Here is a 27630-nt window from a genome sequence, read left to right as displayed (position 1 = left end):
CTCGCGGCAGCTTCGAGCCCGCCAGCACGGTTCCTAGGCAGATCTTGATCTCCGTGGACAATAGACAATGGGATTTTTTTTAAACAATGATTTATTTTGGGGGGTGGGGATAAGAGGAAAGGAGGGAGGGAGGAAGCAGCAGTGTGTTTGTCATCGCTTTAGAAAAAAAATGTCTGTTCTATCATTGTTTCTGCATATCCATTATATTGAGGACAAAAAAATCCCCTTCTGGAACAACAAATGTTTTCTGTGGCTGACATTTAATTGTGCGCTCAAGGTGCTACATTATCACGGGGAGAGACTGTAAGGAAGCTAGGGCACAGCTTAGGTTCAGAAGCCTGATTTTCTGCGTTAAGATGTGGGCTTTCTTACCTGAGCCCCGTTTTACATGGCCTCATGTGTCTCCACTGGTGTTATGCAGAACACACAATTCTGTGTTTCTGTATAGATGCCTAACCCATCACAAGGATTCCTTGTGGATTGTTTTCGCACTGCCTTCAAGGGCCTATTCTTTTACAGCCAACAGGGATAATCATGCTTCATTTTACAACCTCCCTACACTCACTTTACCAAAAAGATACTAATTTTAAGGAGCTGTTAGGAGCCTTGGAGAACACTTAGACCAAGCCCCTCAGTTGTACACAGGAAGCGGGCAGAATGCCTTGTCCAAAGTCATGAAAATGATTAGAGATGCAGTCGGGACCAGAAAGCTTGTATCCTGAGCCCTGGTTGTCCTGATGCCCAGCACCCCCTGACTCTCACCCTGTCCTTTCTGCCTGGACAGCCCCCCAGGCAGTGAGTTGTGTGCACTCAGGCCGGAGAGGGGTGGGTTAAGTGTAAACTTCCTTGACTGGCGGCAGCCCTTTTATTCTCTTCTCACCCGTTTCCCTCTGTAGAACGAAGGAGGGGTTGAGGGGTGAAATATGGACATTATCTTCATTCCTTAATTTTGTTATTTTTGCTGTGATAAGTTACTATGTAAAACCTATACAATTATCCACAATTCACTAGAAGATGCTTTTTCTGAGATGCAAGGCTTAAGCAGCCCTCCATTCTACCCCCAGTGCTAACCCAGATGCTGGGAACACAGAAGGAGTGTCTTCCATCTTTAGAAATTGTTCTCAGTGGTCTCTTGACAAAGATGGTTTACCCTTGGGAACTTGACTAAGATTTCCTTCTTAGGCTCATGAAAAATCCCTGGGGAGATGCAGATAGCTGATCATATTGTAACAGAGACATTTTTCTTCTGCCATCTTGCAAAACACGCTACAACAGACGGCACTCCCCTTTCAACTCTTAACTGTGACACGCTGAGACAGGATTGTCGAGTCTCAGGTGAGAAGCTCAGTAAACATCTTTGCACATCCAAAATAAGTCAACCCATCATAGAAGTCTGCTTATTTGAAAGGTTGTTCGATCTGTTTAAAGCAAATAGACTAATCTCACAATCTGTAGACAAATAGGCAACAAGCCGAAGAGGTTTCAAAACAAAAGCCCAGAGCATTCTCTGTGTTCTAAAAGCATAGAGAAGACAAAAACACACTGGGATTGTAAGCAGTTCTTAAACCTTTCTGCTGAGTTGTGGCACTTGAACCACTTTGGTTCATACTGAGGCTGTGTGACATGTTAACAGGGAGTTTAGATTCTCTCCATCTCTTAGTTATCACCTGGTTTTTTTTTTTTTTTTTTGTACCCAGTAGTGATTCATCCTGTCTCTACAGAAAGACCCCCAGTTCAACCATATTTTGTTATGATAACCATCCACCTACAAACACCTTGCCTCAAGGATGTTGTGAGAATCAAATGTGATCAAATGAGATGATGCAGGTAAAAGTGCTTTTAAAAGCCTAAAGCACTCTTCCGATGTGAAGACTTATTCCCATGTGTTTGAAGTTTTGAAAGTATCGAAATCATTCATGGGAGCTGTACCATAGCTCTTCTGTAAAGTTGTGACTGGCCCGTTTTTCAGATGGGAGGTTAAGGTTACACATCAGGGGCAAGGTTTAATGTAAATTTTAGAATATGCAAATCTGACCTTAAAGAATTCCCTCACATCATGTTGGTATCTGGTAAATGCTAGAATGCTGGTGACTCACTGCTTCCCTAATATCCTTATTTGGTTGCATACAAATAAAAATGATTATTTTCAGATTTAGGTTTTCTCAATCGTGGTGTGAGCAGTTATTTTTGCTTTCACTTTAGTCACCGTTCTCTGTAGTAGAGAGTGTATTTAGAGTTGTAAAATCTGTTTTTTTTTTTTTTCATTTGCAGCTTAAATTTAGATATGGAATACAGCAACTAAAGTACTGTCTTGGTCAGATATAGAAGTTGTCATATTCAGTCCCGTCTCTCTGGCACGTGGTCCTCATTTGTACACACGGAAGGACTCACAAGTACGTGCTTCACAAGACTGTCTACACAGCATGCCTGTTCACATAGCGTCTCTCGTTGGGACATCTCAAGTGACCAGCAGATATTATTTCTAATGAATGTTTGTTTATTTCTGGCTGTGTCAGGTCTCAGTTGTGGCATGCGGGCTTCTCCCTGGTTGCGGCGTGGGCTCAGGAGTTGCTGAGCCGGGGCTGAGTTACCCTGCAGCATGTGGGATCTTAGTTCCCCAGCCAGGGAGCAAACCTGCATCCCCTGCATTGGAACGAAGATTCTCAACCACTGGACCACAAGGAAGTCCCGACCGGCAGATGTTCTGTAACTGTTTCCCTCACTATCTGTATTGGCGTGATAGGGATCCACTGGGATGAGACCCAGTTTGTGGAAAGGGAACCCTCATCCCCATTGGTTGTCTTCTGTATGACAGGCCCATGAAGTGCAGAGGTCTCTACTAGGTGCTCAGGAAGAAATGAGTGATGTTACCAAAGAATGAACAAAGTCTCGGAACCCCAATTTCCCCAATAGTTGTTCTAGCTTACTAAGACCAAAACTGCTCTCAAGTTTCTCCAGAGGTCAATGCCTAAAGTTACTTCCTGCCCAGGAGGTTGGCTGCTAGCTCCTCAGACTTTTGAACCCATTACCTGCTTTAACCCCAGGTCTTGATACAGCCTGCATCCTGAACCTGACTCAGCAAACCCAGCCGTGATTAACTTCCTGTGACTGGACCTTCAGATGTGAATGCTGACGAAGTCCCTTCCAGTCTAGACTGGTCAGCTGCAAGAACATTTCCCAAGTGGTTTCAGTTAAACCACACTCCGCCGTCTCGTCCCCTTCTCTTTTAGGAAACTTCTCATGGTTCCCTGGGGCCGAGTTGGTGGCTCTAACATCTTGGAAGCTTCTGTTTATGGAGCTTTGTAGTTATAAGGCAGGCAGATGAGTGTCAGCTGGTTCTCCCTGTGTCTCCTTGACTGTCTTGTCCATTCAGGTTCCAGATTTTTTGGTGGATCCGAATCTGACACCAAATCCTGATGAAACATGGGACAGTGTAATGGCCACCAAAGCTGTTGAAGAGCAGGTGGGTGGACCAGGAAATAAAGAGGATTCAGGCAGGTGTGGTGCCTTAGGGGACTGTGTATGCTCTCAATGCCTCAAGCCACCTGCTCCGTAGCTGCCTCAGACCAGGGCTTGGTCACTGTGACGTCTCTCTACCCATCCCCCGTCTCTGCCATCTGTACTGCGGACTTCTGTCCCCATAAATTCCTGCAGTGTAGGGAATGCCCAGTGGAAATGCAAAAATAATCATGTCATCCTTCACACGTTTATGGTATTTTGGCAATGTTTCTAATAGCCACTAAGGGACAAGAGTTTATCTTTCTATCTTATATCTCATAAATCTTTTCCTTTTTTTTTTCATCACCAGTGTAAATTGTGCTTAGTCCAATAACAAGGTTAAAATTATAGTGCTCTTCATCATTACAGAGATGCTCTTGTCTCTGATCGGGATGATGCCTACATCGGAAGCTTAGCAAATTTATTCCCCCCCCTCCCCCCACTCTTTGCCCGCATCAGGGAGTCGTCTGGAAGATAAGCAGAGGCATTGTTGCAGAGGCATTGTTCAAGGCCTCTGAGTGTAAACATTTACAGGAGAGTGCTGTGGCGGGGACGGTCAGTTAATCTGTGCCTCTGCGGTTCCTCTGAGTTTGCTTTTCAGACAGATAAAGAGAGAGCCGTCTGAGGTCTCTTGCAGTGCTGAGGAACCCAGATTGTGTAAATACAGATGAGTTAATTTGTCTGTGCCTCAGTTTCCTCATTTGGGTGTAATAACAGGGCCCCATCAGTTCACTGGGAGGGTTTAGAGCCACAGAAGGTGTAGAGCACTTAGTACAGCACCTCGCACATAATGTTGTTTAGTCCCTCAGTCGAGTCCATCTCTTTTGTGACCCTATGGACTTTGGTCAGCTGGCTCCTCTGTCCATGGGATTTCCCAGGCAAGAATACTGGAGTGGGTTGCCATTTCCTTCTCCAGGGGATCTTCCCAACCCAGGGATGGAGCCCGAGTCTCCTGCTTCGCAGGGGGATTTTTTGCCACTGAGCCACCTGGGAAGCCCTCCTAGTACACTCAGTATCTGCCTGCATTATCATCCTTCCTATTTCCATCCTCTTTCCAACTGAGAGCCTTCTGTCTGGCAGGTCCCTGGAGCTGCCGGAAGTGGTGCTGGGACTGCCCATATAGCCTGTGCTCCGTGGGCTGCGCACATGCCCAGGCAGAAGTGGTGATAAGCTAAGCGGGGTCCGGGGATCCCACCGCCTCTCCTTTCTACTGCTGCTGCTCCGCTCGCAGGGGTCACGTGGCTCTCGGCTGCCAGACTCGTGCCGTTGAGGGGCTCTCACCCAGGCAGCCTGCAGGAGATGCCTTTTCTCTGCCCTCTGGGGCAATTTCCTCATCTGGGCCTTCCGTGGCTTCTCTCCTGCCTGCACAGCTCTGGAAGGCCCCAGATGTGGAAATTACCCCCATTTTCTGGCTGTGATGTTTATTAAGTTCCCTCCAGTTTTTACTCATATCTGCAGTCTCAACTTCTCACTTTTTCCAGAAGTGCACCCTCACTGACCGCTTTCTGTGGTCTCCCGTGCCCCTCCTTGAGGCCATCATTTGGAAACCTTCTGTTTCCAGACACCTCCACCTGCATCGCCATCAAACCTTTAGTTTTTGATTGAGGGTTAGGTTAGGACAGTGTCTCCCTCTCGCTGGATAAGACAATCCGTATGATCAGACTGTCCTTCCCGGAGGTGTTGGCCTTTCTCTCCGGAATAGCAGGCCAGTGCCACGCACACCTCTCTGTCATTTACTCTCATTATTTTAAGTTCCTTATTTACCGACTGGGTCAGACACTCATTCACTGTAGAAGCGGAAGATCCCCTTTTGATGGTTTGTGAGTTGGAGCCCGGCTCTCCCTCAGGGGATTCAGGGTCTGCTTTCTCTTCTCTTTCTGAGCTGTTGAGTAAGCCCCAAGAATAGCTTGCACTTTCCTCTCTCAGGAAGCAAACACAGTGTGGAAACTAGGTTCAGGTTCAGTGTTCTTGAAATGATGGCACATCATAAGGACTGAGCATTTCCTCCTAATCATAATTCTTGTATCTATCTGTCTATCTCTCTATCTAACATCGTCTATGGTTTTTTTGTTAGTTACTTCCTTTTATCTGACCCACCATACTTTCACTGAACAGCAGATATGCTCAGATATGACTCATCACTGATACAGTGGCCTGGTTTTTGTCAGACTCTCCATTTGCCCTCAACAAGTAGAACTGGTAGCAGCTCACATTAGAATGCAATAGAGAAATGCCTGGAAAGGCACACAGACAGGATTATTACTAAAGCTAATGAAAGTCAATGGAAAAATGCATTGGCAAAGCATTTCCACCTATGGAAACATCTTCAGGTGTGAAAGGTTGACCAGCAATCAATACTCATCCAGTGGGAGCTCCCTGGTGGTCCAGTTAGCTAAGACTCCACACTCCCAATGCTGGAGGCCTGGGTTCCATCCCTGGCCACAACTAAGACCTGGCACAGCCAAATAATAAATGTTTTAAACAACAACAACTTATCCAGTGACAAAGGCTGCTCAGTTTGTTTCCCCTCTCTCCTCTGCAGCCCCATCTCCCATTGATCACTGAGTTCCGTTATCCTTTCTTACTTCACAATATCTCTTGAAATCATTTTTTTTTTTTTCATTCCTCCTATACTCTCATCTTGGCTAAAGTCATCTGACCATGTGTCTGGCCCATTATAATAGCATTCTAACTGGTCTATTCTACTTCACATCTTTTCTCTTTAAACATCATCTTCAAGCTGCCATCTGATGAATCTTGTTAAAATACTAGTTGAAAAAAACTGCATGACCCCTTCCCTCCCCTAATTTACCTACAGGAAAATGTCCAAAATTCTGATGAAATGGCTTCAGAAACCCTCCCCACCCCCACACACAAAGCCACTCTCCAAATTACTCATCTATTTCCTATCTTTATTAAACGTCCAGCCATATCAAATAATTTTACCCCTTCTCATCCAATATATGCTCATGTCATTCCAGTTCCTGTATACACCCGTCCCTTTTCCTTCCTGCCTTTCCAAATCTTCTCCCATTTGTAAAGATTGGGCTCAAAAACAGTCCCAGGTTGAAATGATTGCTCGCCTCAGAACCCTCTGGGGTGCTATCATTTGTAAGATTAATTTTCCATACTCAACAAGCACTGTCTCATGACCTTCTTCTTGCATTTTGAGTCGCTCCCTAACATTCAAATGCTTACCTCTTCTCTTGTGTCCTGCATTGTGAGTTCCTTACAGATTGTTGATTCATATTCTAAGTTTCTTCTGAAGTATCTTGCCCAGACCTTGCACTAAGTAGTCATTGAAGAACACTGGATTGAATTAGCAGACAGAAAAGCAACTGAAAAATAAAACAAACCAGTTGAGCCATTTTCATCCCCAACACAGAATGACAGGTCCAAGTTTTGTTCCTGTGTATGTTAAATTCGGGGCAGGGGGAGGGATGGCGGAAGACAGAGAATGTATTTTTCATAGTGTTACATATCCAGGAAGGATCTTATGTGGCCATCTTTTCCAGTTTCCTAGCTCTAGGGTGTCTAAAACAAAATGAGATCAGTCACATGCTTAAAGAACTCAGAAACAGAGTTCCTTGGATCTTTGGGATAACTGAGTTTGAGCTGCATCAACTTTTCCCCTGACACCCGTGACTGTTCTGTCACTGGTCACTCTAGGCCAATGTACTGAATTGTAACTTATCTTGACAACTCTACAGTGTGTGTTTTTGTTTTCTACTTTTTGGCTGTGCCCTGCAGCATGTGGGATCCTAGTTCGCCAACAAGGCATCAAAGCTGCGCCCCCCGGCTTCAGAAGCTAGGAGTCTTAACCACTGACTTAGCCACCAGGAAGTCTAGTCTCTGCATGTTTCAAATGTAAGTTCCCAGGCTCACCCCAAGAGATTACATTCAGTCATTCTGGGCTGTGGGCACATGAATTGAACTATACATATAATGTATATGTGCAGATATGTACATTTATCACAGGTAATGCTTACGCAAGTTGTCTGGAGAACTCACTGTTAGAGTAAAAACTACTCTGATTTAGTATTTTAAAAAATTCTAATTCAGGCATATAGATTCTAGGGCCATTTTGTGAATATTAACAAACAGCTGATTAATAATTTTTCTTAATAATCATGAGCATTTTTAGAGAGCATTTCTTAGTAAACATGAGCATTTTTCAGTTCAGTTCAGTTCAGTCACTCAGTTGTGTCCGACTTTTTGCGACCCCATGGACTGCAGCACACCAGGCCTCCCTGTCCATCACCAACTCCCGGAGTTGACTCAAACTCATGTCCATTGAGTTGGTAATGCCATTCAACCATCTCATCCTCTGTCATCCCCTTCTCCTCCTGAATTCAATCTTTCCCAGCATCAGGGTCTTTTCCAATGAGTCAGTTCTTCACATCAGGTGGCCAAATCAGGAGTTTCAGCTTCAGCATCAGTCCTTCCAATGAATATTCAGGACTGATGTCCTTTAGGGTGGACTGGTTGGATCTCCTTGCAGTCTAAGGGACTCTCAAGAGTCTTCTCCAACACCATAGTTCAAAAGCATCAATTCTTTGGCGCTCAACTTACTTTACAGTCCAACTCTCACATCCATACATGACTAATGGAAAAACCATAGCTTTGACTAGATGGACTTTTGTTGGCAAAGTAACGTCTCTGCTTTTTAATATGCTGTCTAGGTTGGTCATAACTTTTCTTCCAAGAAACAAGTGTCTTTTAATTTCCTGGCTGCTGTCACCATCTGCATTGATTTTGGAGCCCCGAGGAATAAAGTCTGTCACTGTTTCCACATCTATTTCCCATGAAGTGATGGGACCAGATGCCATGATCTGTTTTCTGAATGTGGAGTTTTAAGCCAACTTTTTCACTCTCCTCTTTCACTTTCATCAAGAGGTTCTTTAGTTCTTCACTTTCTGCCATAAAGGTGGTATCATCTATATATCTGAGGTAATTGATATTTCTCCTGGCAATCTTGATTCCAGCTTGTGCTTCATCCAGTCCAGCATTTCTCATAATGTACTCTGTATATAAGTTAAATAAGCCGGGTGACAATATACAGCCTTGATGTACTCCTTTCCTGATTTGGAACCAGTCTGTTTTTCCATGTCCAGTTCTAACTGTTTTAACCCATCCTTATTAACCCATCTTTATTTTTAACCCATCTTTATTAAGCTCTAAGGGCCATTTGGTCTTCCACACATATTTATTGAGCACCAATGTGCCAGGCATCAGCATTATGAAGATTAATGAATTAAATATTAAGGTAGATAGATCCTCATTGTTAGGAACCTCATAGCAGAGCAGGAAAATGAAAAAGTATGATGATGATGGTGTTGACCTATCCCCTTTCACTCAACGTCTGTAGACATTACATAAATTTGTGGCAGTCTGGGGTGGGGGGGAGGCAGGGACTTGGGGTCCATGCCTCATGACCCTAGGTAGAAAGTGGGTATAATATGTCCCCTTGCTCTGGCTCCTAACTTTGTGCCGCTAGAGATAATAAAAAGAAAATGCATCACCCCACCACTCCAACAGCTTTGCAGAAGACAGGAGCATAGTCACTCCGTCACTAAGTCATGCCTTATCAAACATTTGGAATGACTAGGGCTCAGTAAGCAAAGTAGGAAATGAAAACCTACCCCAGTATTCTTGCCTGAAAAATTCCATGGACAGAGCAGCCTGATGGGCTACAGTCCATGGGGCCGCAAAGAGTAAGACACAACTGAGTGACTGAGCATACAAATACACAGGACTCTGTAAGGCATTTGGAGAGACCAATGCCCCCGTCCTCCCTGCCTTAGACTTTCCACAACAGCGTTACAGCCCTTCCCCATTCCTCTGGGTCCCTTTGATTTCACTGCAACCTATGTTAAGTCTGAATACCCTTTTCATGCATGAAATAAATATTTGATAGTTAGTGAGTATTCCAATGTGCAAGGCACTTGCTAAATGATGCGATGAATATAAAGATGAATCAGGTACAGGTTCTACTCTTAAGGAACTTACGTCTAGTACAGAGATACATCATAATACCTTGCCACAAAGTCAAATATAAGCAAATATACTATAGGGTGACTTCCAGCCAGGTTTGGGGGCCAGACGGCTGGAAGGATGGGAGGGGTGAGGACTGAGAGGGTTGTGCCTTTGGGAAGGACGTTCAGGTTTGGTGACCATTCAGGGTCAGCTGTGTCAAGGTGCAGATGTTGAGGGACATTCTGGTGAAGACGGCCAGTGAGCAGTTAGAAAATGTGTGGCCAGAGCTTGTAGAGAGGTAAAGGGAGGAGACACCAATGGCATATGAAGCTACAAGACTAGGTTTTATTGCCAAAAGATCTAGCTGGTAGGAAAAGGGAAATTGACACCCGAGGGAGATGACTCGAACATACAAGATTTTCTCTGGCAGTGCTGTAATCACTGGGAGATGGAACTTGTAAAGTCTGAAAGGTGAGTTAAAATATTTTATTTACTAATATAACTAATAAAATACATTTTATTTATTCCCTTTGCTTTTCTTAGGCGATGAGCTTAAATGTTTTCCATGTAGCCTGACCAATGTCTCTGCTAGACCTGTCTCGAGAGAAGGGTTTTAGAATCAGATGACTTCCTCTGTGTTTGTTTTATTCAGGAGGAAGTGGAAGGAGAGACAGAAGAAAAGAAAGAAGAGAGAACAGAATCTCTTTTTTGTAGCACCTATATTTGTTGACACTGAGGAGAATACATATTCTGATTGTGACTTGATTGGGATGATATGGTTTTTTTAGAAGGCTGGACTTATTGCTAGGGTCGGTTGAAGACTCTCCTCTCTTTAGCCTTTTGGGTTAAATCCATAATCTCCAAAATTGCCCTACAGTCCTCATGTGCTTTGCTTTCTCTCTCTTCGTATCTTCTTTTTGGTCATATTTTATTTATTTATTTGGCTGTGCCGGATTTTAGCACCAGGGATCAAAACCAGGCCCCCTGCATTGGGAATGCTGAGTCTCAGCCACTGGGTAACCAGGAAAGTCCCTCTTCTTTTTTTATTATGTCTTCCTCTCTCCTTGTTCTGATAGAGAATGCTGCGTTCAATGATTTGGGCTGTTTGCATAGAAGTGGACAATGGCAGGAAGAAGAAATAGCCATAAGAGAATACAATCAAATGTTGATTTGAAAATCCCCTTAGAGTAACTATTAGAGGCATGCGCAAGTTAAAATCATGGGCATCATCCTGTTCCAGTGTGTGTGTATCTCTTGTAAATATCACACACAGCTGGACGCTGTCCTTGGGGAGGTCCTTGTGGAGATTCTTGCCAGAGTGACTACAGTTGACCCTTGAACATGGGGTTTAGGGGTGCTGATACCTGCACCATCGAAAATCCTTGTATAACTTTTGACTCCCCTAAAATGTAACTAATAATAGCCTACAGTTGACTGGTAGCCTTACTGATAACATAAATAGTTGAGTGACATGTGTTTTGTGTTTATGCATTATATACTGTAAACAAGCTAAAAAAAAGAAAATGTGATTAAGAAAATTATTAAAAAATACATTTATAGTATATATTCTGTATATCTATATCTATCTATCTAATCCACATATACGTGGACCCACACAGTTCAAACTTGTGTTGTTCAAAGGTCAAGTGAAATAGATTTTCAAAGACCTGGTGACATGTTTACTTGTGTGTGCATGCTCAGTCGCTTCAGCTGTGTCCAACTCTTTGCAAGCCCATGGACTGTAGCCCACCAGGCTTTCCGTCCATGGGCTTCTCCAGGCAAGACTACTGGAGTGGGTTGCCACGCCCTCCTCCAGGGCAGCTTCCCGACCCAGGGCTGGAACCCTTGTCTCTTATGTCTCCTGTGTTGGCAGACGGGTTCTTTACCACTAGGGCCACCTAGGAAGCCCACTAGGTGTACTTACTCGACACCAAGTTCCCTGGAGAAAGATGAGACCTGGTCTTCCACAACTTAATTTCGGACCATCAGTATTGCAGAACCTACAAGCCACCTGCACAGGAGGCCAGTGAGAACGTGCTAATGCAGAACTATGGAGGGGACCAGGCCCTGGCCTCCTAGAGGTGCTCTCAGAAGCTCTCGCTGAGCTGCCCTGGGTGAAAGGTGAGCTAATTGCCTCTGAAACACCCCATGTGGGAAGCCACCTTTCTTTGAGTGTCTTTGGGAGTGAGAGCAGGTTATCACTGCTATACCCAGTGGTCTGACAGAGCAAACAGAAGAGCTTCGTGAGGTAAGGAGAGGTAAGGAGAAAATTAGCGAGGCTCAAAGGGGATCATCGAGAAAGCAGAGGGAAGGCAGGAAATTATGCCTCTTTCACTTGGGTTGGTTTATTAAATTGTCAGAACAGATGAAATGGGTCATGACCCAAAGCTGAAAAGCAAGATCAGATGGGATACAGGGGGTGAGCTAGGGACTGAGGCACTTCCAAGGGCCAGCCGAGATGCTGCTACTGGAGGCTCAGGCTTAGAAAGAGAAACAGGAAAGAGTAAATACACACTTCCCTCGGGTGGTCTGGAGGTCTTCCCCATGTTATCAGAGCCTAGACCTCTCAGTAGGGAAGAGGCTGGGGGGAAAAAGTCTCATAACTGGAGATGCAAATCAAGAAAGGAAGTGGTGGGACTTCCCTGGGAGTGATTAAGGCTCCAAGCTGCAGGGGCACAGTTCCATCCCCAATCAGGGAACTAAGAGTTTAATGTCTGACTTCTGCCCTGACCGCCTACTTGTTCTGCGAGCTAGGGAAGATACTTAGCCTTTTGAGCCTCTGTTTCTTCATGTGTGATAGGAAATAATAATAGTACTATTAATTTCTTACATACAAAACTCTTAGAACTGTTGCTAGTACTTAGAAAACAGTCAGAAGGGCTAGCTGATTAACACTTTACAACATAATATTTTTTTTGATGCCTTTTCAATTTCTTTGTCGTTTGCAGTGGCATTTAATAGCATTTACTCATAGGAGAACCTCTTACACAATTGGAGTCAATTCTTTCAAACCCTGATAGCTTTAGTAACTAAGCTTATGTATCATAGTATTTTAAATCTTTTGCTGTCATCTCTTCACAGCATCTTCACAGCATCTCCACCTGGAGTAGATTCCACCCCAAGAAACCAGTTCCTCATGTGTTAAAATTTTGTCACAAGATTGCAGTGATTCAGGCATCTGCAGGCTCCATTTCTAATTCTAGTTTTCTTGCTATTTCCACTACATCTGCAGTTATTTCCTCTGTTGACATCTTGAACCTTTCAAAGTCATCCCTGAGGGTTGGAATCAACTTCTTCTAAAGTCCTGTTACTACTGATATTTTGACCTCTTCTCATGAATTACAAAAGTTCTTAATGGTATCTAGAATGGTGAATTCTTTTCATTAGTTTTTCAATTTACTGTGTCCAGATCCATCAGAGGAATCACTATCTATGACAGCTATAGCCTTACAAAAATGTATTTCTTAAATAATAACACTTGGAAATAGAAACGACTCCTTGATCCATGGGCTGCAGAATGTTAGCAGGCATGAAAACAACATTAATCTTGTTGTCTATCTTCAAGTGTGCTCTTAGGTGACCAGATGCACCATCAGTGAGCATTAATATTTTGAAAGGGCAGTAGGTCTCAACAGTGGGCTTAAAATATTCAGTAAACCATGCTGTCAACACATGTGCTATCATCCAGGCTTTACTGTTCCATTTATAGAGCACAAGCATATTTCTGAAGAGTCCTAGGATTTTCAAAATGGTAAATGAGTATTGGCTTCAACTTAAAGTCATCAGCTACATTCGCCCCTAACAAGAGAGTCAGTCTGTGCTTTGAAGCACTGAAGCCAGGCACTGACTTCTCTTTAGCTATGAAAGTCCTAGATAGCATCTTCTTCTAATGAATGACTGTTTTGTCAACACTGAAAATCTGTTGTTTATGCAGCCACCTTCTTTAATTGTCTCAGTAAGATCTTCTGGGGAACCTGCTAGAGGCTCCACATCAGCACTTGCTGCTTCACTTGCTGCTTCACCTGCTGCTTCACCTGCTGCTTCTTTATTGTTTTGGAGATGGCTTCTTTCCTTACTTCTCATAAATCAACCTCTACTGGCCTCAAACTTGTTTTCTGCAGCTTCCTCACCACTCTGACCTTGAAAAGAGTTAAGACCTTGTTCTGGATTAGGCTTTAGCTTCAGGGGACGTTGTGTTTGGTTTGGTCTTCTATCCGGACCTCTAAACCTTATGGCAGAAAGTGAAGAGGAACTAAAAAGCCTCTTATTGAAAGTGAAAGTGGAGAGTGAAAAAGTTGACTTAAAGCTCAACATTCAGAAAACAAAGATCATGGCATCCGGTCCCATCACTTCATGGGAAATAGATGGGGAAACAGTGGAAACAGTGTCAGACTTTATTTTGGGGGGCTCCAAAATCACTGCAGATGGTGATTGCAGACATGAAATTAAAAGACGCTTACTCCTTGGAAGGAAAGTTTTGACCAACCTAGATAGCATATTGAAAAGCAGTGACATTACTTTGCCAACAAAGGTCCGTCTAGTCAAGGCTATTGTTTTTCCAGTGGTCATGTATGGATGTGATAGTTGGACTGTGAAGAAGGCTGAGCGCCAAAGAATTGATGCTTTTGAACTGTGGTGTTGGAGAAGACTCTTGAGAGTCCCTTGGACTGCAAGGAAATCCATCCAGTCCATTCTGAAGGAGATCAGCCCTGGGATTTCTTTGGAAGGAACGATGCTGGGGCTGAAACTCCAGTACTTTGGCCACCTCATGCGAAGAGTTGACTCATTGGAAAAGACCCTGATGCTGAGGGATTGGGGGCAGGAGGAGAAGGGGACGACAGAGGATGAGCTGGCTGGATGGCATCACTGGCTCGATGGACGTGAGTCTGAGTGAACTCCCGGAGTTGGTGATGGACAGGGAGGCCTGGCGTGCTGCAATTCATGGGGTCGCAAAGAGTCGGACACGACTGAGCGACTGAACTGAACTGAACTGAACTGAACTGAAACCTTCTCCATTTTAGCAATAAGTTTGTTTCACCTTCTTATCACTTGTGTGTTCAGTGGAGGAGCACTTTTAATTCCCTTAAAGAACTTATACTTTGCATTCAAAATCTGGTTTCTTATCTGGAGCAAGAGGCCTAGCTTTCAGTCTATCTCAGGTTTACACACAACATGTTTAATCATTTCTAGCTTTTGATTTAAAGTGAGAGATGTGTGATGCTTCCTTTCACTTGAACACTTGGAGGACATTGTAGGGTTATTAATCGGCCTAATTTCAATACTATTGTGTCTCAGGGAATAGGGCTGCCCAAAGAGAAGGAGACTGGGGAATAGCCAGTTAATGGAATAGTCAACAGTCAGAAGACACACATTTATTGATTTGGCTCCTTGTCTTTAAGTGGGCACAATTCATGGAGCCCCCAAGACAACCACAACAGTAACACCTAGGATCGCTTGTCACAAATCACCATAACAAAGATGATAATGATGAAAAAGTTTGAAATACAGTGAGAATGGCCAAAATGCGGCTCAGGGACAGGAAGTGAGCAAATGTTGGCAAAATGATAGACTTTCTTGACCCAGGGTTGCCACAGCTTCAATTTGTAAAACAAAATGTAATATTTGCAGAGCGCAATAAAACAGAGTATCCTATACCAGTCAGGGAAAGTGAAAGTTGCTCATACTGAGCAACGTTTATAGTCCGTGTGACTATAAAATACTTTTGGTCACTTTTATAGTCCATGCGACCCCATGGACTATGCAGTCCATGGAGTTTTCCAGCCAGAATACTGGAGTGGGTAGCCTTTCCCTTCTCCAAGGGATCTTCCCAATCCAGGGAATCGAACCCAGGTCTCCCACATTGCAGGCGGATTCTTTACCAGCTGAGTTACAAGGGAAACCCTTGTAGCAGTCAAGAGTCATTCAGCATTTCAGCAAATCACCTCGCAGATGGCAAAACAACCACCCGTATAGGCTGCGGTGCTGTGACTATTATGCTCCTGAGGCCTCTCCACAGGGGTGAAGCCCCAGGACTTGACTGTGACTTATGGGCTCACGGTGCACAGTGCTTGAGCATTTATATATAGCAATGCCCACTATTTTATTATCAATAATATGTCTTTCTTTTATATCAGTTAAGGTATGATGTTGATTTCTTTTGGAAGTGTCTGAACATGTTCATTAATTTTATTCAGGAGATTAAAGGGGCATTGCAAAACACTTGCCATAACAGAGATGTTAGTGTTAGCTCTCATAGGTCTGAAAACCACAGGTTTTTAGAGCCAAACTCAGTGCAGTTGTGGTTTCCAGACATTGCCCCTGAGACAAAGGAGTCAGGATGCCAAGAGTAGGCGTTTCACTCGGTCTAAATCAGCCTCTGCCCTCTCTTTGGTATTTAAATGCTCCAGTGGGCAGAGCATTTTGGTGTGTAGCCTGCACCTGTCCTCAAGGGTCTTGATATCTACATCATGATTAAGATAGCGTGATTTGACAAGTTTCTATAGAATACTTAACTTCTAGAGGAAAGACCATCTGTTCTTATCCACATGTCAACGCCTCTCTCTCTTCCTGTAAAAGCTAGATCACTCCAGGAAAACCTCTTTCTGGGCTTTCTGTTCTCCTTCTCTGTGAAAAGACCAAGGCAAGCAGGCAGGAAAGACTGGAGGACCCCCTTTCATCGTGGTGTCTGCTGCCAGGTTGAGGGCTATCTCCCCAACCAGAACCATAGTCCAGAGGTCCTACCTGTGGGGTAGACATGACAGAATTCATCTGAGGCCCCACCTCCAGCCTGATCGCTATTAAGTCCTTTCATAAGGGGATCTGTTTACCCCCCTGATGTGGGTAAAGAGAAAAAAGGAACAGCTGCAGAAAAATGCTGTGGTTGAGAAGGTCCTATATACCTAGAAGATGGTTTTGTCATAGGACAGTAGTGGGGAAGTTAGCAAGTACAGTCAACTTTCTGGGGGTAGGTCCTGATTTCAGTTTCTTTCTATTAATTAGTATATTAGAATAAGTTAACCATGAAGATGTTAAGAGTCTGCTCTGGCAATATCAAGAAACAAGAAAGAGCCATTAAATCTTAATCTGTGATTAAGCTGTATGCAGAGATGTACTATTTCGCACAGATTGTCTTCCTGTCTCTAGGAAGAATAAGAAAATGAAAAGGAAGAGAGGGAGAGACAGAGGGAGGGAGAAAATCTTTGAGAAAAATGATTAATTAATATGAGGAGATCTATAAAGTTTCAGCTGGGGCTCATTATATTTTCAAAGTTAGTTACCATAATATTTCCTATCCCACAAGCTCTTCTGCAAAGGAGTGGGGTCCCATCCCCTTCCCCTTGAATTAGACCCAGTATGAGAACAAAATATCAATACCACCTTCTGTTGGAGAAGAGAAAATGTGAATATATTTCTAGAGTGTTAGTTGCTCAGTCGTGTCCAACTCTTTGCGACCCAATGGACCATAGCCCGCCAGGCTCCTCTGTCCATGGGATTCTCCAGGCAAGAATACTGGAGTGGGTAGCCATTCCCTTCTCCAGGGGATCTTCTCAACCCAGGGATCAAACCTGAGTCTTCTGCACTACAGGCAGATTCGTTACCATCTGAGTCACCAAAGAGGATTATTTGGTACCAAACCCAGGCTGTACCCACTGGAACTGGGTTTTGCAAAAATGGGTCAGTGGTAAAGACAAATTGGTAAAGTGCTGGTGAGTCAGTGAGGGTCGGTGGGCTAGAAAGCATTGGAGAAGAAGCAGGAAGAAGAGACCCCGCTGGGAGGCAGGAGGGGCAGGTTGACCAGAGCTGGAGCTGGAAAGGCGACTAGGTTGGAACCTTAACGAGAAAGGCTGTTATTGACCAGATTATATTGGTGTACCCACTCTAGTGTTCTTGCCTGGAGAATCCCAGGGACGGAGGAGCCTGGTGGGCTGCTGTCTATGGGGTCGCACAGAGTTGGGCACAACTGAAGCGACTTAGCAGCAGCAGCAGCAGTCAGAATAAATGTCATTGGCTGAGACCTTTGAGCAGCTGACAGTGACCTTGGGCTGGAGGGTAGAGAACGGCTCTGCTGACTCACTGCAGTGCACTCCCTGGCTCCTTCCCCGGATCTGTGCCTTGCCCTTTCTTTTGTTGTTGTTGTATAGTTGCTAAGTCATGTCCAACTCTGTGAACCCCTGGACTGTAGCTCGTCAGGCTCCTCTGTCCATGGGATTTTCCAGGCAAGAATCGTGGAGTGGGTTGCCATTTCCTTCTCCAGGGGATCTTCCCCTCCCACGGATCAAGCCCGTGTCTCCAGCATGGCAGGCAGATTCTTTACTGCTGAGCCACCAGGGAAGCCCGCCCTTTCTCGGCCTTGTTCTGAATCAGAGTCTGCCCCTTGTTGGTGGTCTTTCCAAGACTGGAGGATAGGAGGCATTGATAGGTGGATGGAAGACAAGATAGGGAGGGAGAAGCTGCTACTTCTTTCTCTCCTTCTCAGCAGCTCTGAAACCTTCCTGGCTGAAGGGGTTGCCCCGTGAGTCAGTCCACTGTGGTTCCAGCCTGCACCTGGTGACAAGGCACCCCCATCCAGCCCCGGGACCCCCTCCCATCTGTCCTCTGCCCCGCGGCAGTGTCAGCTTTCCACACTGCAGTCTCTGGATGCCTCAGTGACCCCTGCCCCTGGCTGGACTCAGGCTATTATACCCCCTGTGTAATCCATCCCTGTAGCCAAGACCTCTGTTTCAAATTAGCTGGTGGTTTCCTGTTTCCTGGTTAGATGCTGACTGATACCTGGCACTGGTCTCAGGAGTGGGTGAGTTCTGAGGCAGGGGGAAAGCTTCTAAGGACCAGCACGGGGACACTTTGCTGGAAGAGATTTCTTGGAGAGCACAAGGTCTTCGGAACAAGTGGGTGCGTGCTGGCCTGTCTATTCCCATCTTCTCCAGAACCACAACAGCTGTTGCCTTAAGGAAGGTACTTTAAAGAGAAATAAGGAGAGGAGGGGGCTTCCCCACTGGCTCAGCCAGTAAAGAATCGGCCTGCAATGCAGGAGGCTTGGGTTCAATCCCTGGGTTGGGAAGATCCCCTGGAGAAGAGAATGGCAACCCACTCCAGTATTCTTGCCTGGAGAATCCCCATGGTCAGAGAAGCCTGGCAGGCTACAGTCCATAGGGTTGCGAAGAGTCGGAGATGACTGAAGTGATTGAGCACCCACAGCACAAAGAGAGGAGGACACGAGTTAAAGAATTCACTAAAACAATGCCACCAAGGACCCCAGAGACAGGACACAGCTTATGTCAAGTCAGTTTGGAAATAACCAAAAGTGCTCTGGTGGGGGTTGATGAATCACTGAATTATCACAGCATTCTTGGTCCCATGTAATATTTGTACCCTGTGTCTGGTTTCAAACAGATCAGAGAATAATGTTGAGTGTCTCTAATTTAATATTCTGATAATATTTCTACCACATCACATTCCTACTAGGACACATGTATACAAATGAATCATTATTATTTTTCCCTGTACCCCAGCCAAGCCACTTGAGCCTCTGCTAAGAAATGTTGATAAAAGTGATGAAAACAAAACAAAGCGTACATTATAATGTCATTTTTAAAAAATAAAAGGTTTCCAGGAGGTCCTTTGTTGCATTGGAAGAGCACAAGCTGCATGCTTAAACAACTTTTCACTTTCCCTTTTGGATAATCACAGAGAGTGATGCAACCGAAATAATCCTTGGCCTGCCGCTGAGGTTATCACTGAGCTCCTGCTGATGTGTGGTATCAGTCAGAGAGCCCAGGATTTCAGAGGCGGCATGGCCCTGGAGATATGAGACGGGGCATTGCTCAGGTCTCCTGTGCATCCATTCAGAGAAAACGTGAGCATCCCGTTTGAATGGGCTGAACCAGGACCTCATCACCTCCCTGGGGACGGCAGCAGTCGTATACCTGTCTCAGGGGCACCACAGTGGGAGAGAGAAATACCATCTGGGATTGTGTCCTTGGGGGATGCGATTTTTCACGCTGGGTAATGAACCTGCAACACGGAAGGGCATTGCACTGTGGGTTTTACTGCACCAGGCGATTCTGACAGGTATATGGACACTTATTCCCACTCCGTCATAAGATGAAGATGGCAGTGAGGAAGCCGCTTGGCTTGCAATGATGTATTTGGGGAGAGGACTTCACAGCAGACTTCAGAACAGAGGCTAACAGAGTCAAATTAGAAAGTCAGAGGGTTGTTTGCTTATTTGTTCCATTCCCTCACTAGAAACAAGGCTTGCAACCAAATGTGGCAGTTTAAAAACACAGCCGACAGACCCTGAATTGAGCTGTCTCTGAAGGGCAAATTACACCCTGAACTGTGAAGGTCTAATATGATAAAAAGAACATAAATCTTATAACTTTCACAGTGATCATATTTGGATATATTGGGTTAATTAAAATCCACTACTAAAATTAAAAACAAAACACAGCCAACAAGCTTGCTGACACGTTTTCCATTAAGACATGGGACCCTTATCTCTTACCCCTCAGGTGGGAGAGGCGCTTGTAAGTGCTTTGACCAACAGAGTACAGCAGAAGTGGCAAAATGGGACTTCTGAGGCTGGGTCATAAAAGACGTGTAGCTTTCACCCTGTCAACTGGAACACACTTTCTTAGAACCTTAAGCTGCCATGTAAACAGGCGTCTGTCTACCCCTAAGCAGCTACATGGAGAGATCACTTAGAGGCATTCTCGTGGACAGTTTCAGTGGCACCTAGCCTTCGAACCAAGGTACCAGACAAATGAAGGAATCAGCCTAACAGCCAGGTAAAAATCTTTGGGTGGCTTCCATCAACACCCCCATGAAGCAGATCAACCAGCCAAGAAAATAAATTGTTCATCGGTCAGTCGTGTCCGACTCTTTGTGACCCCATGGACTAAGCCTTTGTCCATGGGATTCTCCAGGCAAGAATACTGGAATTGGTAGCCATTCTCTTCTCCAGAGGATCTTCCCCACCCAGGGTTCAAACTTGGGTTTCCTGCATTGTGGGCAGATTCTTTACCATCTGAGCCACCAGGGATTGTTATTTTAATCCACTATATTTGGTGGTAATTTTTCATGCAGCAATAGCTAAGTAGAAGATATTCCTAACTAGACAAATCTTTAAGACAAATCTTTAAATCTACTCCCAAGTGTATCTTAGTAAGTAGAGCTTGCCACATACTAAGTGTTTCAATGCCAAACAGCCATCAGCACCTTTTATTGAGTGCTTCTTGCAAATCCCAGTGCTGTGTGGAATATGAGGCATACAGTTCAGTCTCTGACCTACAGGATCTGATAAAATAATAATTATGGGATATCATTTATTAAATGATGGCTTTGAATTAGGCTAATGACTCAAAGTTGCTGCTGAAACAGCAGTGTCAGCTTCACCTTGCAGTGTGTTAGAAATGCAAGTTTTCATGCTACTTATGAATTAGAAACTTGGGGGGTAGGCCCAGTAACATGTATTTTAATAAGACAAGGAGGTAATTCTAATGCACGCTATAGTCTGAGGACTGCAAGCGCTGTACTTAATCTTCCCGATTCCTCACTGTAACCCTGGGCATCTTGATTGGCATTCTGGGTGAGATAACTCTTGCTGCAGGTGGCTGTTCTGTGCACTGCAGGATGTTTGGCAACATCTCTGGTCTCTGCTTGCAGGATGCCAGCAGTGCCACTTTCCCCAGCTCTGACAACTAAGGATGTCACCAGACATTGCCACATGTCTCCTGGGAGTTACAAGTCATCTCCTGTTGAGAACCACGACCTTAGCCCTATGCGGTAGTGTTTTAAAATATACCCAGGATTAGTTTTAGTCAGGTATGGAAAGACATGCAGATATAGAAATGACTGTCATAGAGGAAGAAGATTTTACTCACAGTTCCCTAGAAACAGTAGTTGGCATGCCAAGGGGAGGCCATTTGGGGAAGCACTGGGGTCAGTCAGAAGACAGTGGGAACGGGGGAAATCATGGGCAAGCACATTTATTATGGCTTCTGTGGGAAGAAAGGGGTGAAGCAGGGAAAGCAGGCATAGAATTGGATGGTTTGAATAATCTTAGTGGGTTCTGGGGCCTCTGGGGCCTGTGTCTAGTTGCCCTGGGGCAGTTAGGGCAGGGTACTCGTGGTCCAAACAAATGTGAGAGTCCATAAGGGAGGTGGTCGGCGGTACGGAATCTGGGTTGGCTGGTTTGTATAGGAAAGGTGTGTCTGCCAGCCAGCCCCTTGCCAATTCTAGGAATTGAACTCCAGGAGTTGGCGATGGACAGGGAGGCCTGGCGTGCTGCGATTCATGGGGTCACAAAGAGTCGGACACGACTGAGTGACTGAACTGAACTGAACTGGGAGGGACAGTTTCTCCAGAGTCAAAGGCCTCAGATGTCAAAGCATCAAAATCAAATAAAAACATGCTTAATGCAAATAGACACAATTACCTAGTTACAGATGGCAAAGCTGAAGTCCAAAGAGCTGAAGTCCAAACCTGCCATAGATCATGTCTCACCAAGGGGAGAACCCAGATTGAAACCTAGGTCTACAGGACCCCTCCAGCCATGCTCTGACCCCCATGCTATAGTGCTGCTCATCTAGCTAATTAAGTATGGGGGTATCTACAACTATACAAAAAGATAATTGACAAAGGAGAAGGTGGATTTCTGTATAAAATACACTAAGCCATGAGAAGAAGAAGAGATCAATTGTAATGGTCAAACAAGACTCTGTGGGGGGAAAAAAAATGTCATTTGGATGGCTGATACCCCCACTCATTGATGACAAGGTCATCAGGCTTGCTGGGTGGGTCTTGGAAGTTGGAGAGAATGTGGCTGGGCAAAATGGAGGAGGGAGACTATTTTGAAAAGACAGGAAATGATGCGATTGCAAAGCTCAAAGGCAGTAACGTGCCAGGTCTGATGAAAACCCCAAGTGTTAACAGGCTGCCTTGGTTACTTGAAAGTCAATTAGAAGGAAAGGGAAAAGGGAGCTGCAGCTGGGTGCCACCCACTTTAATAAGCTAAATCCATCAGAAGCAGTGCCTGCATGTACAAAACATTCAGTGTGATGGGCTGGACAGCAACGAAATATCTCCCACCTAGGAACAGCGCCATCATTTAAATGCCTGGGCAAGATGAAAGGCAGCGTCAGAATCAAGCTGGAAATTTCCACTTCAACATCTTGCAAGATAATCAGCTAGGCTGGGAATCTGTGACCAACGGGGAGAACATAGACAAAGAAAGTTCGGACTGAACAGAGTGTCAAAGGTTCTGGCAGGTGGAATTGACAGCCATTCGTTCATGTGGATGTTTTCTGGGCGAGGTGATGGGGAATTAGAAATCATTAGCCATGTTCATGAAAGTGGATCTCTGCCATTAAGGGACCTGGTAAAGCAGTGAGCTCCCAGTCTCTGCAGCACCAGAGAGAGTAGAGGAGGCTTCGGTCCGGCCCAGCCTTGGAAAGCTGTGATGAATGGGCACCTGTCTGTGAGCTGAAATTTCAAGAGGCACCGCAGAGATGCTGGCAGCATGTCTTCCTCTATCTCTGGGGGCAGTCTCCCCTGGCGTCATCACAGATGGGTCCACATTACTGAGGGCTGGCGGGGCTGACAAGGCACACGATCACTGGGTCCCGCCCCCGAAGATGCTGACTCCCTGGGTGATAAGGAAACACTACCTTAAACCCTTGATAAGGCTGTCAATCCCTTTCTTAACAGTTAACATTTCAGCAGCTGGAATTTGGCAAGAATTTAACTAGAAAGTAAGCTGGAAAAGGGTAGAGATGTTTGTCTGTTTTGTTCACTGCTATATCCACACTGTCCAGCCCATATTCTATTACTAGGTCTTTCTTGAATGAAGAAATTGGACACATAGGCATGTCCCTGGATCCTACCGGGGTACAGGCATGGCAGAGGTAGGGGAAGGGAAGAAGTTATATCAAGAAAAAACAAAAAGTGGGACTTCCCTGGCTGTCCAATGGTTAAGACTCCACACTTCCATTGCAGGGAGTGCCGGTTCGATGCCTGGTTAAGGAACTAAGATCCCACATGTCTCGAACTGTGGCCAAAAGTGAAACAAACAAACAAAAAACAACAACAGCAAGAAGAAAGGGGAACTCTGAATAAGGGAGGTGGAAAGATGTTAAGTGTGAACCTGGCTTTTAGCAAAGTTCTGCTGGCGTGGGGGAGAAAACCACAGGTCTTCACTCTGCTGAACTAGAATTCCAAGTTATATTCCAAGTTGAGCCATAGTTCTAAGAAACACTGTGCTTAGGGAACAATGACCATTCAGTACTTTTCCAACCTGATAAAGGCTCCTCTATCTTTCTTCTTCTAATCCTCAGCCCAGGCCTTATTCAGAAACCACAAATGCCAACATTTCCAAGCTACAGGAATTCTCTCTCAAGGCCCCACCTGCTCATACAGTTCAATGTGAATTCAGGTCCTGCACGGGCCCAGAAATGCACTCCCTTTTCACACTTCCCTCCAGGGGGAGGAAGGGCACGCCTGCCTGAAAGAGCAGTATGACAGGAGAAGGTCTTGGAAAGGATGGAGAGAAAAATCAGGACGTCTCACCAAGTTAGGCAAACACCCCATCAAACACCTGGACTGCAGGACTGTGTTGTAGGGTTTCATAAAATCTTTTCAATGGGAAATGCTGTTTTACTCAATGTCTATCAGGCGTGAGGTTTTCAACCCAGCTTTCCCCCCCTTAAATCCTTATGTCCTTGAAAGAATCCTCAGTTCTGGTTTCAGATCTAATTCACTCTTCTATTTACACATCTTCTTGGGAAAGATACTTTTTTCTTATCCATTTTCCCACTTTTATTACACTTCTCACTCATCATTTCTGTCTACTGGGCCTAGTTCTCCTTTTGATTCGGGCCAGCCATGGGTGGGCCTCCAGAGGTAGGCAGGAAAGTAGCTGGTGTTTTAATAGAACCAGACAGATCACAAAATGTCTGTCAAATGAATATGTCTGCCTCAAGCTTCCCACTCTGATGGGGCTCAGTGCTAAGCTCTGATTTGCTCTAGTTAAAAAAAAAAAAAAAAAATCCCCTAATTTCACTGTCAAGATTTTGAGAAGCATTCTCATGATTTTAAAGAGATTATTGCATAATTTGTTCATGTTTAAAGAATTATATTGTTAAATAAATTTAGCTCTCCAGATTCGAAATGACAAAAACAAGTGAAGTTACATCATTTGAATTATGAAGTGATAATGTCTTCCAATTCTGCCCCAATCAAAAGTGTAACAGTTTAAAGCTTATAATAATCATGTTCAAACATATTCAGATTATAATTACTTTTCTTCTGATAATGATAGCCCGTCTGATTGGATGATTACCTATTTGACTTTGATAAGTCTCAGAGGTCAAAAAAGGGATAATTGCAGACATCTGTTTTCTATGGAAAATATAATCTCAGAAAATAGTGTTTAAAGTGACATCTGCAAATATGTGTTTTAGAAAGAAACTCACTGCACATTTAAAATCATTGGGAAAAGAAGCAATTCCTAAGCTACTCTGTATCACTCTGTCTTTGTAAACAGAAGAACAAGTTTAACTTACTAGTATTCATGTATGCATAAGTAATTAAAAGCAGCATGATTATATTTTGTACAGGTAGAATTAGAAATGGAAATAGACTGTGAGAAAGGAATTTGAAGGAGTCTATGTTAGAAAACGATACAGAGGCTCTTTCTCTTTACTTTGGCTTAATTCAGTCTAGACAGACATAGGTGTCACCATTTTCCTGGTTGGTTTTTATTTTCAAATTGGAGCTGGAAGATTCTTTGCCCCTGATTTCTCCCTGTAGGTAACCATCTCTACTTGTGAGGTTACTGTTAGTGGAGGAAGAGCTCATTCCTGGCAGCCATGATTCTTTCTGTACAGGAGGACCAATTCCTCTCTCTGTAGGTGCATCAACATCCCAACCCTCTTAAGAAGATGCCAAGAACCACTCCCTCCCTCCAGCCAGCAGCTGCATTCTACAGTAAAAATGGAGAACTCTTAAAAACATTCCTTTCCATGCACAGTATAACTCCCTTGGTTTTTTTTTTTAAATTGAATTGTTATTTTATATTGGAGTATAGTTGATTTACAGTGTTGTGTTTGTTTTAGGTGTTTTGCAACTTGATTCACTCATACATACATATATATATTCTCTTTCAGATTCTGCTCCCATATATGTTATTACAGACTGTTTTGAATAGTTCCCTGTGCTATTCAGTAGGTCCTTGTTGATTATCTATTTTATATACACACATATTAGTGTGTTATATGTTAATCCCAACCTCCTAACTTATCCCTCCCTTCATTTCCCCTTTGGTAACTATAAGTTTGTTTTCTAAGTCTGTGAATCTGTCTCTGTTTTGTAAATTAGTTTGCTTGTACCCAGTTTATTTGTGCCAAGTTTTAGACTCCACCTATAAGTGATATCATATGGTATTTGTCTTTCTCTGTCTGATTCACTTAACTGGTATAATCAGCTCCAGCTCCATCTATGTTGCTGCAAATGGCATCATTTCACTCTTCTTTGGAGAGTAATATTTCATTGTATATATGTACCACATCTTCTTTATCCATTCATCTGTTGATTGACATTTTGGTTGCTTCCATGTCTTAGTTATAGTAAATAGCACTGCAATGAATGCTGGGGTGCATGTGTTTTCACAAATTATGGTTTTCTGTGAATATACACCCAGGAGTGGGATTGCCAGATTATATAGCAATGTGTAGTTTTCTAAGGAATGTATGTAGGTCAGGAAGCAAGTTAGAACTGGACACGGAAAAATAGACTAGTTCCAAATCAGGAAAGGAGTATGTCAAGGCTGTATATTGTCATCCTCCTTATTTAACTTATATGTATGGGGTCGCACAGAGTCGGACACGACTGAAGCGACTTAGCAGCAGCAGCAGCAGCAGAGTACATCATGAGAAATGCTGGGCTGGATGAAGTACAAGCTGGAATCAAGATTGCCAGGAGAAATATCAATAACCTCAGACACCATGCTTGTGGCAGAAAGCGAAGAAGAACTAAAGAGCTTCTTGATGAAAGTAAAAGAGAAAAGTGAAAAAGTTGGCTTAAAACTCAACATTCAGAAAACTAAGATCATGGCATCCTATCCCATCAGTTCAGTTCAGTTCAGTTCAGTTCAGTTGCTCAGTCATGTCCGACTCTGTGACCTCATGAACCACAGCACGCCAGGCCTTCCTGTCCATCACCAACTCCCAGAGCCTACCCAAACTCATGTCCATTGAGTCGGTGATGCCATCCAACCATCTCATCCTCTGTTGTCCCCTCTTCTCCTGCCCTCAGTCTTTCCCAGCATCAGGGTCTTTTCAAATGAGTCAGCTCTTTGCATCAGGTGGCCAAAGTATTGGAGTTTCAGCTTCAACATCAGTCCTTCCAATGAACACCCAGGACTGATCTCCTTTAGGATGGCCCATAACTTCATGGCAAATAGATGGGGAAATAGTGGAAACAGAAACAGACTTTATTTTCTTGGGCTCCAAAATCACTGCAGATGGTGACTGCAGCCATGAAATTCAAAGATGCTTGCTCCTTGGAAGAAAAGTTATAGCCAACCTAGACAGTGTATTAAAAAGCAGAGACATTACCTTGCCAACAAAGGTTCATCTAGTCAAAGCTATGGTTTTTCCAGTAGTCATGTATGGATGTGAGAGTTGGACTATAAAGAAAGCTGAGCACTGAAGAATTGATGCTTTTGAACTGTGGTGTTGGGGGAGATTATTGAGAGTCCCTTGGACTGCAATCCAATTTAATCCCTTGGACTGCAATCCAATTTAGTCCCTTGGACTAGATCCAACCAGTCCATCCTAAAGGAAATCAGTCCTGAATATTCATTAGAAGGACTGATGCTGAAGCTGAAACTCCAATACTTTGGCCACCTGATGTGAAGAACTGACTCATTGGAAAAGACCCTGATGCTGGGAAAGATTGAAGGCGGGAGGAGAAGGGGATGACAGAGGATGAGATGGTTGGATGGCATCACTGACTCAATGGACATGAGTTTGAGTAAGCTCTGGGCATTGGTGATGGACAGGGAGGCCTGGCGTGCTGCAGTCCATGGGGTCGCAAAGAGTCAGACACAACTGAGTGACTGAACTGATCTGATGTGTAATTTTTGAGGGAACCTCCATA

At 44.2% G+C, this 27630-nt stretch overlaps 1 long non-coding RNA gene across 2 annotated transcripts in view; it reads right to left on the bottom strand.

Moving 5' to 3' along the window:
* Positions 1–27630, bottom strand: part of LOC107133280 (uncharacterized) — a 136560-nt gene that overhangs the window by 14343 nt on the left and 94587 nt on the right. For both annotated transcript variants that reach the window (XR_003029988.2, XR_009491006.1), the window contains exon 5: positions 6697–6836. This is a non-coding gene — a long non-coding RNA (uncharacterized lncRNA). The remainder of the gene's footprint in view (positions 1–6696; positions 6837–27630) is intronic.

This window comes from Bos taurus, chromosome 17, assembly GCF_002263795.3.
Source record: "Bos taurus isolate L1 Dominette 01449 registration number 42190680 breed Hereford chromosome 17, ARS-UCD2.0, whole genome shotgun sequence".
Classification (NCBI taxonomy): domain Eukaryota; kingdom Metazoa; phylum Chordata; class Mammalia; order Artiodactyla; family Bovidae; genus Bos; species Bos taurus.
The sequence above is the reverse complement of the archived record's forward strand: the minus strand, read 5'-3'. Positions and strand labels throughout refer to the sequence as shown.